The following is an 11,560-nucleotide window of genomic DNA, read 5'->3' as shown; positions in this document are numbered from 1 at the left end:
CTGAGTACTCTCAAATCTTATTTTTCTATCTACTGGCTAACACGATACAATGATATATATTTTTCCTAAAATTTTTGCTAAACTTGAGAAATGTGTTTTTTCTGTTCAGTAAATTTCATTCATGGGTTTCATTTTATCGGCTGATGGGTTTAAGATGGATCCAGGGAAGGTTTTTATGTTATTATGGTATTCATCCCCATTTTGGTGAATTTTCTAAGATAAGTTCTGAATGTCCTGGGGTGGAAGTCGCCATATAGAAACATGTGGATGTTGAAAAAAAAACTAGGTCCATCAAGTTCACCCTTTTCCCACCAATTATAAATTTTTGTCTCTAAATTATCTATAACCCACAATGTTATTTGTACTGAGGAAGTCTTCCAGCCCTTTTTTTTTTAAATTTGTTAGTGTTTACCATTACTACCTCTTATGGTAGAGTGTTCCACAGTATGACTGCTCTAACTGTAAAGAACCCTTTCCTATTTGCCGAAATGGCCATTCGTCCACCTGTAAGAAGTGCCCCTTAGTCCTTAGTATGGTCTATGGATGGAATAATAGAGAGGATATGATTGGCGAGCACTCTGTCACAGCTGAGGTGCTGATGTAATGTGCATGGGCTGCAATAGTTCAAATATGATTCATCGCATACTTGGGAGGTGAAGATGCAAAAATTCATTATTAACATAAGAAATAAAGAAATAGAAGTATCAATCCAGTCGTGGATGGCAACAATACAAGACGTTTCGGCCTATTCGTTGGCCTTAATCATTTTGGTCGCTACTGTAAAATAGAACAGCCTTGTTTAGGTCATACCATAATTATGGACATGGGCAATGATCCCCTCAAAACATGAATTGTATATCTCGAATAGCAGTGGTAGTAATACTTCCTTGTATCTCTTATATACTTCCCTGGAAGACCATCTGTTCCCAGTGCTTTATCATTGGACATTGAGCTCAGTGCCCATTCTAGCTCTTGTATATCAAGTAGTTCATCTAATAAATTCTGAGAGTCTAAGGAAAGGACCAGAAGCTTTAGAAACCGCTTCTTCCTTCCTGCATATGCAATGTTACCTGATTCCTCATGTCCGGATCTGCTTTCAGCCTGTTTTGCGCAGCCGGCATTGGATCTCTAATTATCGCATTCTCTGCATCTCCCAACTCCTGAAACACCAATGGATCCTGCTGCTTAGTATGGGATTTAGCTGCTGAGATTTATTTTGGAAATATTCCTCTAAGGTCGGCCTTCATGGCTTCCCATACATATAAAATAGAAGTTGTATTTTTTTTTAATCACAAGATTCTCTATTTACCCTTCAGTTTTCCCTTAAAAGTCTATGACTTGCATCCAAAAGGGGTTTAATTTCCCTGTGGCTCAGGGGCATGGCCTGGCCGGACATGTGAGCGGATGTGCGGCAGAAGAACTCCGGGGATAAGTAGCGGATGGAGTCATCCAAGATGGTGCTGGCGCGTCTTCAGCAGGTACAAGAGTGGGAAAGTCGGTGGCTGCAGGCGCAGCACTTAGGCTGGCTTTGCTCGAGTTCCAGGCTCGGAGCCTAGACCGGCAATGAGGCACATATACAAATTACTGAGGAATCTAACCGCTTCTCTGCGCGCTCAGAGGAATTTTATAATACTGCTGAAAATGACTCTGAAAGTTCCTGCGGCCTGCAGCCTCAGTCAGAACTCGCTACTCTCCATCAGGACACAGATTAGCACATAACTGAGCCTATGATAAAAGATGTATTTATGGCTGTAACACAGTATGGATCTGCGCTATCTTCACTCAGCAGCCAGATGGGGGAGATCAAAGAGGGATTTTTTTATATGAGGCAAAGGCTACAAAAAGTTAATGACCGCACCAAAGCAGCAGAATTGGTGATCTGGAGGATAAACAACCTCAAATTATCCGGTACACTCATAGACATGATCAACAGATTTTGGCCTTATTATCTAAGACAGATGTTTTAGAGAACAGACTCAGGCAAACTAACATAAGAGTGGTTGGTGTCCCTGAAAAAACTCAGGGCAATAACCCTACTGAGTATTTTGAGAAATCGCTGGACTCTCTGTTTGGGACTGACCGCCTGTCTCTTTGCTGTTGAGAGGGCGCATAGAGTGCCATCCTGGCCACTGCCACCAAGGGCCTCTCCACGTCCAGTTTTAATGAAGCTGCTGCATTATAAAGACAGGGACACCATCCTTAAAGGTTCCCGTGATAAAGCAGGCATTTCCATCAATGGCAAAAGAATTTCCTTTTCTCCGGATTACTCCATTGAAGTTTCAAAACGCAGGGCACAGTTTCTAGCTGTAAAATGCCGATCGTGTAGTTTGCAAACACCATACTCCATGCTTTACCCTGTGAAACTTAGGGTGGCGACTCAGTGACAGACCTGTTTCTTTGAACATCCGAAAGATGTACTCCACTGGATTAACCTAAATGAGCAGAGGATCCGTCAAAGTCAGCAACGTTGAACTTGAATAACTTAAGATTTATGCCATCGGTAGCTACCCGATTGACTGTTGGGGTCATATTCTTTATTATCTAACCCACCGCCCAGTGGACACACTTATCCTGTACTACATCCTACTCTTGCAAGCCTCTAAGAAATGTTTACATTTCTTATTTTAGGTTGTTTGCTTGCCTTGCACACGGCTACAGAATGGACTGGTGCCTTCCTTCCCCCAGCTTGGATGGATTTATGTTTATTTGTTGAGTGTGTTTGTGGGGTTTCTGTTCCTATAAATAAGCCACTCGGTTCTGCAACTAACAGTAGTCATATTGATTAAGTGGAAATATTACAAAGCTGGTTTGAAAAGGGAAGCAGTGGGCGTGATACTCTACAAATCATTTTCAAATCATCACCTAAATGATTAGATATAATGGCTGATAAAGTAAAATTCCCTTCATTGAATGTTAGGGGTCTGGGTGACTCCTTATAGAGAGTGGCGGTCATGGAACATATCCGGGACCATCTGCCTGCCGTGGTGTGTCTGCAGGAAACGCACTTTGGAACAAACAGTGTTGCAGGTATGAAATATTAATGGATTAGCCACAACTTCCATTCCACTTTTCCTACATACCCTAGAGGGGTTAGCATCCTAGTACATAGGACTATCCCTTTTGAACTGATTTATTCCAAGATAGATGGAGAAGGGAGATTTTTAGGTATTCATTGTAAAATATTTACAAAAGAAATTCTACTTATGGCAGTTTACGTTCCTCCTTTCTATAACAATGCCATTTTGAAAAACATTGTGTAACATACCTGGCGGCGTCCTTGCATAGTGGTCCATCTCCCACTGTGCAAGAGCGCGCACTTGATCTCCAGTCCAGAATGTCTCTCTGGCTTCCCTCCATGCTGTCTGTTTGTGTCTGTTTCTGCTGCTAAAGGGCGGCGCCCGATCACTTCCTGCTTTTTGTACCTGCTGTGGGTCACACCCCTTGTGTGTCCTCAGCCTATTGCTGTCTGTCACCTGGTATTTAACCCAGCTGCCCCAATCAATCCCTGCCTGAGCATTGTGTTTCATTCAGTGTGTGCTTGCACTCTGAAGGTGCCAGGTCCCGTTCTGTGTTCTCTTGTCTGCCTATCCTGGAGGCTGTATTTCCAGGCCTTTCTGAACACGCTCCTAGCCTGTTCCTCCCGCCTTCTAGGGGCTGATTACCTAGACCCGCTCCTGTATCTTGTCTGTCCTGTCTGAACACGCTCCTAGCCTGTTCCTCCCGCCTTCTAGGGGCCGATTACCTAGACCCGCTCCTGTATCTTGTCTGTCCTGTCTGAACACGCTCCTTGCCTGTTCGTCCCGCCTCTCTGGGGGCCGTATTCCCAGACCCGCTCCTGTATCCCGCTGCAGTGTCGGTCTCCTCCGTACACTCAGTTCCAGTCTGAACTCTCTCCTATCTTTTACCTGTTTTTTCTCTATGTCTGTTCCTTTCCTTTTTCTGCAGAGTCTGAACTCGTACCTAACTCCTGCTTGTTGTCTCTGTACTCCCGTTTGTGAGTTTGTGGTCCACTCGCTACTTCACTGCAAGTACCCTGTGGGTATCTGGCTCTGCCTTTCCCTTCCTGTCTGTTCCGTGTGAACAGAGCCCTGTCCGTCCTGCTCTGACTCCTTGCTCACTGCTCCGGCAGCCTTGCTCCGCTCTGACCCTTTTGCTCACTGCTCCGGCAGCCTTGCTCCGCTCTGACCCTTTTGCTCACTGCTCCGGCAGCCTTGCTCCGCTCTGACCCTTTTGCTCACTGCTCCGGCAGTCTCGCTCCGCTCTTATCCTTTTGCTCACTGCTCCGGCAGTCTTGCTCTACTCTTGCTCACCGCTCCGGGCGGTCTCGTCCTGCCCTGCTCTTGCTCACCGCTCCGGGCGGTCTCGTCCTGCCCTGCTCTTGCTCACCGCTCCGGCCGGTCTCGTCCTGCCCTGCTCTTGCTCACCGCTCCGGGCGGTCTCGTCCTGCCCTGCTCTTGCTCACCGCTCCGGGCGGTCTCGTCCTGCCCTGCTCTTGCTCACCGCTCCGGCCGGTCTCGTCCTGCCCTGCTCTTGCTCACCGCTCCGGCCGGTCTCGTCCTGCCCTGCTCTTGCTCACCGCTCCGGCCGGTCTCGTCCTGCCCTGCTCTTGCTCACCTCTCTGGGCGGCCTCACTCTGCTGTGTTTGTCCGCCACATCTGTGGTTCTGTTCCAGAGTCCCAGTGTGTACTGGGTCCTATCCCGCCTGTGTTCCTACCTGCTAGTGCCTTCCTGTCTGCACTCTAGCCGTGCTTGCCTGTACCCCCCTGCCTGCATACCAGTCGTGCCTGCCTATTCCCACCAGTCTGTGTGCCGGCCTAACCAGTCTGTTCCTGTATTCCCCTGTGTGGGTCAACAGCCGTGTCCGGGGTCTGTCCTGGAGTAGCACCTGGTCCCTCTGCTCGGTTCCTCCTTGGTGCACTGGCATCGTATGTCGTCGTGCGACCCTGGTCGGATCGGGTGAATACCTAGTAACGCCCCTCCAGGCATTCACACTCCGGCACGGTCCAGTGGAATCACACGCACACGCCGCTCAGCCCGGGCGTGTGCAATACAGCATGCTCAGACCATGGTTCCCGTTGAGCCCCACGGCCTTCACTCTCTGAGATGTTTTCCAGCGAATACGTGCATTAAAAATAAATAAATATTTTTTTTTTCCTTAGCTGAGTTCCAGGCGAATTACGCACCCGTCCAGATGGATCTATCAGCTCTCGTTCCTGCGGATCCGCCACGTTACTATGGGGATCCAAGACAGAGTCGTGCATTTGTGGAGCAATGCATGCTACACTTCAAGTTCTACCCTCTGTTTTCCCACAGATCGGGTTAAGATGGGATTCATGATGTCTTACCTAGCGGGTGATGCCTTGAATTGGATCATTCCCCTATGGGACGCACAGGATCCTATCGTCCTAGACATAATGGCCTTCCTGGTGGCCTTTCTAATGGTCTTCGATGATCCTAACCCGGAGGCTCCTGCTGAAGCTTCACTTCCCAGTATCCCGGAGCAGCCCCGATGGGTAATGTGTGTGGGTAGCGCAATAGTCCTCCAGCCCAATGAGACTACTGCCCACCCAGAATCCTCACAGGGTGACTACACTCTCCGGAATACTTCTCCCAACCTCAAGAGGCAGTCCAGACGTGCTAGACGTAGAGGCAAGCCATCACGCCAGGGTCTGTCCTCCCTGAGACCTCCTGACCCCAACCTTGAAGTCCCTACTGAAGCTTCACTTCCCTGTATCCCGGAGAAGCCCCAACGGGTAATGTGCGTGGGTAGTGCACCAGTTCTCCTGCCCGAAGAGACTGCTGCCCACCCAGAATTCACACCGGAGGACCCCCTGTTGCCTCCTGAATCCCCCGGGATACCACTTGAGGACAATTGGAGAGAGACTTCCCTATACCCTGCACCTGATACCTCGCCCGCTTCGTCCAGTGAGTCCGACCTAGTGTTCTCCGAAGCAGAGGTTACCCCTGAGTCTCTACACCCCTCCGATCAGGCGGAGGATCTACAGTTGTCTCCTGAACCCTTCGGGGTGCTACCTGGTAGCGAATGGACAGAGACTTTCCTATACTCGGTACCTGATACCTCGGCTGCTTCATCCAGTGAGTCCGACCTAGTGTACTCTGAAGCAGAGGTTACCCATGAGTCTCTTCACTCCTCCGACCTGGCGGAGGACCTCCAGTTGTCTCCTGAGCCCTTCGGGTTGCTACCTGGTAGCGAAAGGACAGAGACGCTCCTATACTCTGTACCTGATACCTTGCTCGCTTCGTCCAGTGAGTCCCACCTAGTGTACTCCGAAGCAGAGGTTACTCCCGAGTCTCTACACCCCTCCGACCAGGCGGAGGACCTCCAGTTGTCTCCAAAACCCTTCGGGGTGCCACCTGGAGGTGAATGGACAGAGACTTTCCTATATCCTGGATCTGATACCTCGCTTGCTTCGTCCAGTGAGTCCGACCTAGTGTACTCTGAAGCAGAGGTTACCCATGAGTCTCTACACCCCACTGACCAGGCGGAGGACCTCCAGTTGTCTCCAGAACCCTTCGGGGTGCCACCTGGTGGTGAATGGACAGAGACTTTCCAATACTCGGTACCCGATACCTCGCCTGCTTCGTCCAGTGAGTCTGACCTAGTGTACTCTGAAACAGATGTTTTCCCCGAGCCTCTGCACTCTTCTGACCCGGCAGAGGACCTCCAGTTGTTTCCTGACTCCTCCGGGGTACCACCAGATAACAAAGAGACAGTGACTTTTTCTCACCCTGTACCTGATAACCCGTCTATTTCTTCCTGTGAATTTGACAAGATGTACCTCGAAGCAGAGATTACCCCCAAGTCTCTGCTCCCCTCCAACCCGGTGGAGGACTTCCAGTTGTCTCCTGTACCCTCTGGGGTGCCACCTGAAAATATGTGGAGAGAGACTTCCTTGTGTGCTGTTCCTGGTACTCCACCCGTTTCGTCTGTTGCTGAGGATGGCTGGATAGGAGGTAGCATCCTAGCTAACCAGATGAGACCAGTTTTTCCTGTGGACAGTGGAAGTGATCTCCTTGAAGTGAAGGATTGGCCCTCGAATTCCCTGCGGAAGATTCTGGCAGGCCTTAAGAAGAGGGGGCGTAAGGGGGGGGGTACTGTAACATACCTGGCGGCGTCCTTGCATAGTGGTCCATCTCCCACTGTGCAAGAGCGCGCACTTGATCTCCAGTCCAGAATGTCTCTCTGGCTTCCCTCCATGCTGTCTGTTTCTGCTGCTAAAGGGCGGCGCCCGATCACTTCCTGCTTTTTGTACCTGCTGTGGGTCACACCCCTTGTGCGTCCTCAGTCTATTGCTGTCTGTCACCTGGTATTTAACCCAGCTGCCCCAATCAATCCCTGCCTGAGCATTGTTTCATTCAGTGTGTGCTTGCACTCTGAAGGTGCCAGGTCCCGTTCTGTGTTCTCTTGTTTGCCTATCCTGGAGGCTGTATTTCCAGGCCTGTCTGAACACGCTCCTAGCCTGTTCCTCCCGCCTTCTAGGGGCTGATTACCTAGACCCGCTCCTGTATCTTGTCTGTCCTGTCTGAACACGCTCCTAGCCTGTTCCTCCCGCCTTCTAGGGGCTGATTACCTAGACCCGCTCCTGTATCTTGTCTGTCCTGTCTGAACACGCTCCTAGCCTGTTCCTCCCGCCTTCTAGGGGCTGATTACCTAGACCCGCTCCTGTATCTTGTCTGTCCTGTCTGAACACGCTCCTTGCCTGTTCCTCCCGCCTTCTAGGGGCCGATTACCTAGACCCGCTCCTGTATCTTGTCTGTCCTGTCTGAACACGCTCCTTGCCTGTTCGTCCCGCCTCTCTGGGGGCCGTATTCCCAGACCCGCTCCTGTATCCCGCTGCAGTGTCGGTCTCCTCCGTACACTCAGTTCCAGTCTGAACTCTCTCCTATCTTTTACCTGTTTTTTCTCTATGTCTGTTCCTTTCCTTTTTCTGCAGAGTCTGAACTCGTACCTAACTCCTGCTTGTTGTCTCTGTACTCCCGTTTGTGAGTTTGTGGTCCACTCGCTACTTCACTGCAAGTACCCTGTGGGTATCTGGCTCTGCCTTTCCCTTCCTGTCTGTTCCGTGTGAACAGAGCCCTGTCCGTCCTGCTCTGACTCCTTGCTCACTGCTCCGGCAGCCTTGCTCCGCTCTGACCCTTTTGCTCACTGCTCCGGCAGCCTTGCTCTGCTCTGACCCTTTTGCTCACTGCTCCGGCAGTCTCGCTCCGCTCTTATCCTTTTGCTCACTGCTCCGGCAGTCTTGCTCTACTCTTGCTCACCGCTCCAGGCGGTCTCGTCCTGCTCTGCTCTTGCTCACCGCTCCGGGCAGTCTCGTCCTGCCCTGCTCTTGCTCACCGCTCCGGGCGGTCTCATCCTGCCCTGCTCTTGCTCACCGCTCCGGGCGGTCTCGTCCTGCCCTGCTCTTGCTCACCGCTCCGGGCGGTCTCGTCCTGCCCTGCTCTTGCTCACCGCTCCGGCCGGTCTCGTCCTGACCTGCTCTTGCTCACCGCTCCGGCCGGTCTCGTCCTGCCCTGCTCTTGCTCACCGCTCCGGCCGGTCTCGTCCTGCCCTGCTCTTGCTCACCTCTCTGGGCGGCCTCACTCTGCTGTGTTTGTCCGCCACATCTGTGGTTCTGTTCCAGGGTCCCAGTGTGTACTGGGTCCTATCCCGCCTGTGTTCCTACCTGCTAGTGCCTTCCTGTCTGCACTCTAGCCGTGCTTGCCGGTACCCCCCTGCCTGCATACCCGCCTGCCTGCATACCAGTCGTGCCTGCCTATTCTCACCAGTCTGTGTGCCAGCCTAACCAGTCTGTTCCTGTATTCCCCTGTGTGGGTCAACAGCCGTGTCCGGGGTCTGTCCTGGAGTAGCACCTGGTCCCTCTGCTCGGTTCCTCCTTGGTGCACTGGCGTCGTATGCCGTCGTGCGACCCTGGTCGGATCGGGTGAATACCTAGTTACGCCCCTCCAGGCATTCACTCTCCGGCACGGTCCAGTGGAATCACACGCACACGCCGCTCAGCCCGGGCGTGTGCATTACACATTGCTTCACTTACGAATAAGGTACCGGGAGTTCCAGACTTAATGCATGGGAGACTTCACCAATATTGTTCATCCATATTGGGATAGATACATACACGCATAATACATTGTAATGCATTGGTTTAATCTTGGGTACAGAACATATTTCTCCCTTGCTAAAGACGGTGGAATATTTGCCCAGAGTGCTATAAGACCACCCACCCTTGCTGACCACCATCTGACTCTTGCCCAGGCCGCAGACATCTCTGACTATGTGGGCAATGAATCCCTTCTGGCTTCAAATTATAGATATTAAACCGGTGTCGCAAAGCTCACTATGGAACGCTATGAAGGCGTGTTTAAGAGGAGTCTTAATACAGGCCATTAATAGATCTAGAACTAAGACCAAACAATTTGGAGAGTTTTTACAGGACAGAGTTAGATCTACAGAAGAGAAATTTGTATTAACTGGTACAAGGGAGGAACTGATGATTTGGGGGGAGGCGCAGGAAGCGCTTCCCTGACATTTCATGGAAGAAGCTAAAAATAAACGCATGTTCTACCAGACACACTTCTTTGAAGGGGGGTGGGAAGCGGGGCATTTATGGCTGTGATAACAAGGGCCCGGACGGGGAGGTTTTTTTTAAAAAAACCAAGGAGGGCGTGGTAGTAAACCAGACTGACCAGATTTCAAATACTTTATTAGAATTCTATAAAGACCTATACAAATCTAAATTGCAATTCAATAGAGAATTCAATAGAGAACAAATTTCATCCTATCTGAAGGAGATTAACCTGCTGACATTTTCTGTTAAGGATCGATAATATCTGAATAGTCCTCTACAGCTGGAGGAATTACAAATGGCAGTAGCTTCTATGGCAAATAATAAGTCACCAGGGATGGATGGACTCCCTACTGAAATACACTGTTCAGAAAAATAAAGGGAACACTGAAACAACAGAATATAACGCCAAGTAAATCAAACTTCTGTGAAATCAAACTGTCCACTTAGGAAGCAACACTGATTGACAATCAATTTCACATGCTGATGTGCAAATGGAATAGACAATAGATGGAAATTATTGGCAATTATCAAGACACCCTCAATAAAGAAGTGGTTCTGCAGGTGGGGACCACAGACCACATCTCATTCCAATGCTTTATGGCTGATGTTTTGGTCACTTTTAAATGTTGGTTGTGCTTTCACACTCGTGGTAGCATGAGACGGACTCTATAACCCACAGAAGTTGCTCAGGTAGTGCAGCTCATCCAGGATGGCACATCAATGCGAGCTGTGGCAAGAAGGTTTGCTGTGTCTGTCAGCGTAGTGTCCAGAGGCTGGAGACGCTACCAGGAGACAGGCCAGTACACCAGGAGAAGTGGAGGGGGCCGTAGGAGGGCAACAACCCAGCAGCAGGACCGCTACCTCCGCCTTTGTGCAAGGAGGAACAGGAGGAGCACTACCAGAGCCCTGCAAAATGACCTCCAGCAGGCCACAAATGTGCATGTGTCTGCACAAACGGTTAGAAACCAACTCCATGAGAGTGGTATGAGGACCCGAAGTCCACAGATGGGGTTTGTGCTCACAGCCCAACGCCGTGCAGGACACTTGGCATTTGCCACAGAACACCAGGATTGGTAAAATCGCCACTGGCACCCTGTGCTCTTCACAGAAGAAAGCAGGTTCACACTGAGCACGTGACAGACGTGACAGAGTCTGGAGATGCCGTGGAGAGTGATTTGCTGCCTGCAACATCCGTCAGCATGACCGGTTTGGCAGTGGGTCAGTAATGGTGTGGGGTGGCATTTCTTTGGAGGGCCGCACAGCTCTCCATATCCTCGCCAGAGGTAGCCTGACTGCCATTAGGTACCGAGATGAGATCCTCAGACCCATGTGAGACCATATGCTGGTACGGTTGGCCCTGGGTTCCTCCTAATGCATGACAATGCCAGACCTCATGTGGCTGGAGTGTGTCAGCAGTTCCTGCAAGATGAAGGCATTGAAGCTATGGACTGGCCCTCCCGTTCCCCAGACCTGAATCCAATTGAGCACATCTGGCACATCATGTCTCGCTCCATCCACCAACGTCACTTTGCACCACAGACTGTCCAGGAGTTGGCGGATGCTTTAGTCCAGGTCTGGGAGGAGATCGCACAGGAGACCATCCGCAACCTCATCAGTAGCATGCCCAGGCGTTGTAGGGAGGTCATACAGGCACGTGGAGGCCACACACAATACGGAGCCTCATTTTGACTTATTTTAAGGACATTACATCAAAGTTGGATCAGTCTGTAGTGTGTTTTTCCACTTTAATTTTGGGGGTGCCTCAAAATCCAGGCCTCCATTGGTTAATAAATTTGATTTCCATTGATGATTTTAGTGTGATTTTGTTGTCAACACATTCAACTTTGTACAGAACAAAGTATTCAATGAGAATATTTCATTCATTCAGATCTAGGATGTGTTATTTGAGTGTTCCCTTTATTTTTTTGAGCAGTGTATATAAGAAATTTGGAAACATCCTACTTCCTCACATACTG

The sequence above is a fragment of the Phyllobates terribilis genome, unplaced genomic scaffold (genome assembly GCF_046119375.1).
Source record: "Phyllobates terribilis strain yellow unplaced genomic scaffold, ASM4611937v1 Scaffold_391__1_contigs__length_1789467, whole genome shotgun sequence".
NCBI classification, from domain to species: Eukaryota; Metazoa; Chordata; class Amphibia; order Anura; family Dendrobatidae; genus Phyllobates; species Phyllobates terribilis.
Note: the sequence above shows the minus strand (reverse complement) of the source record.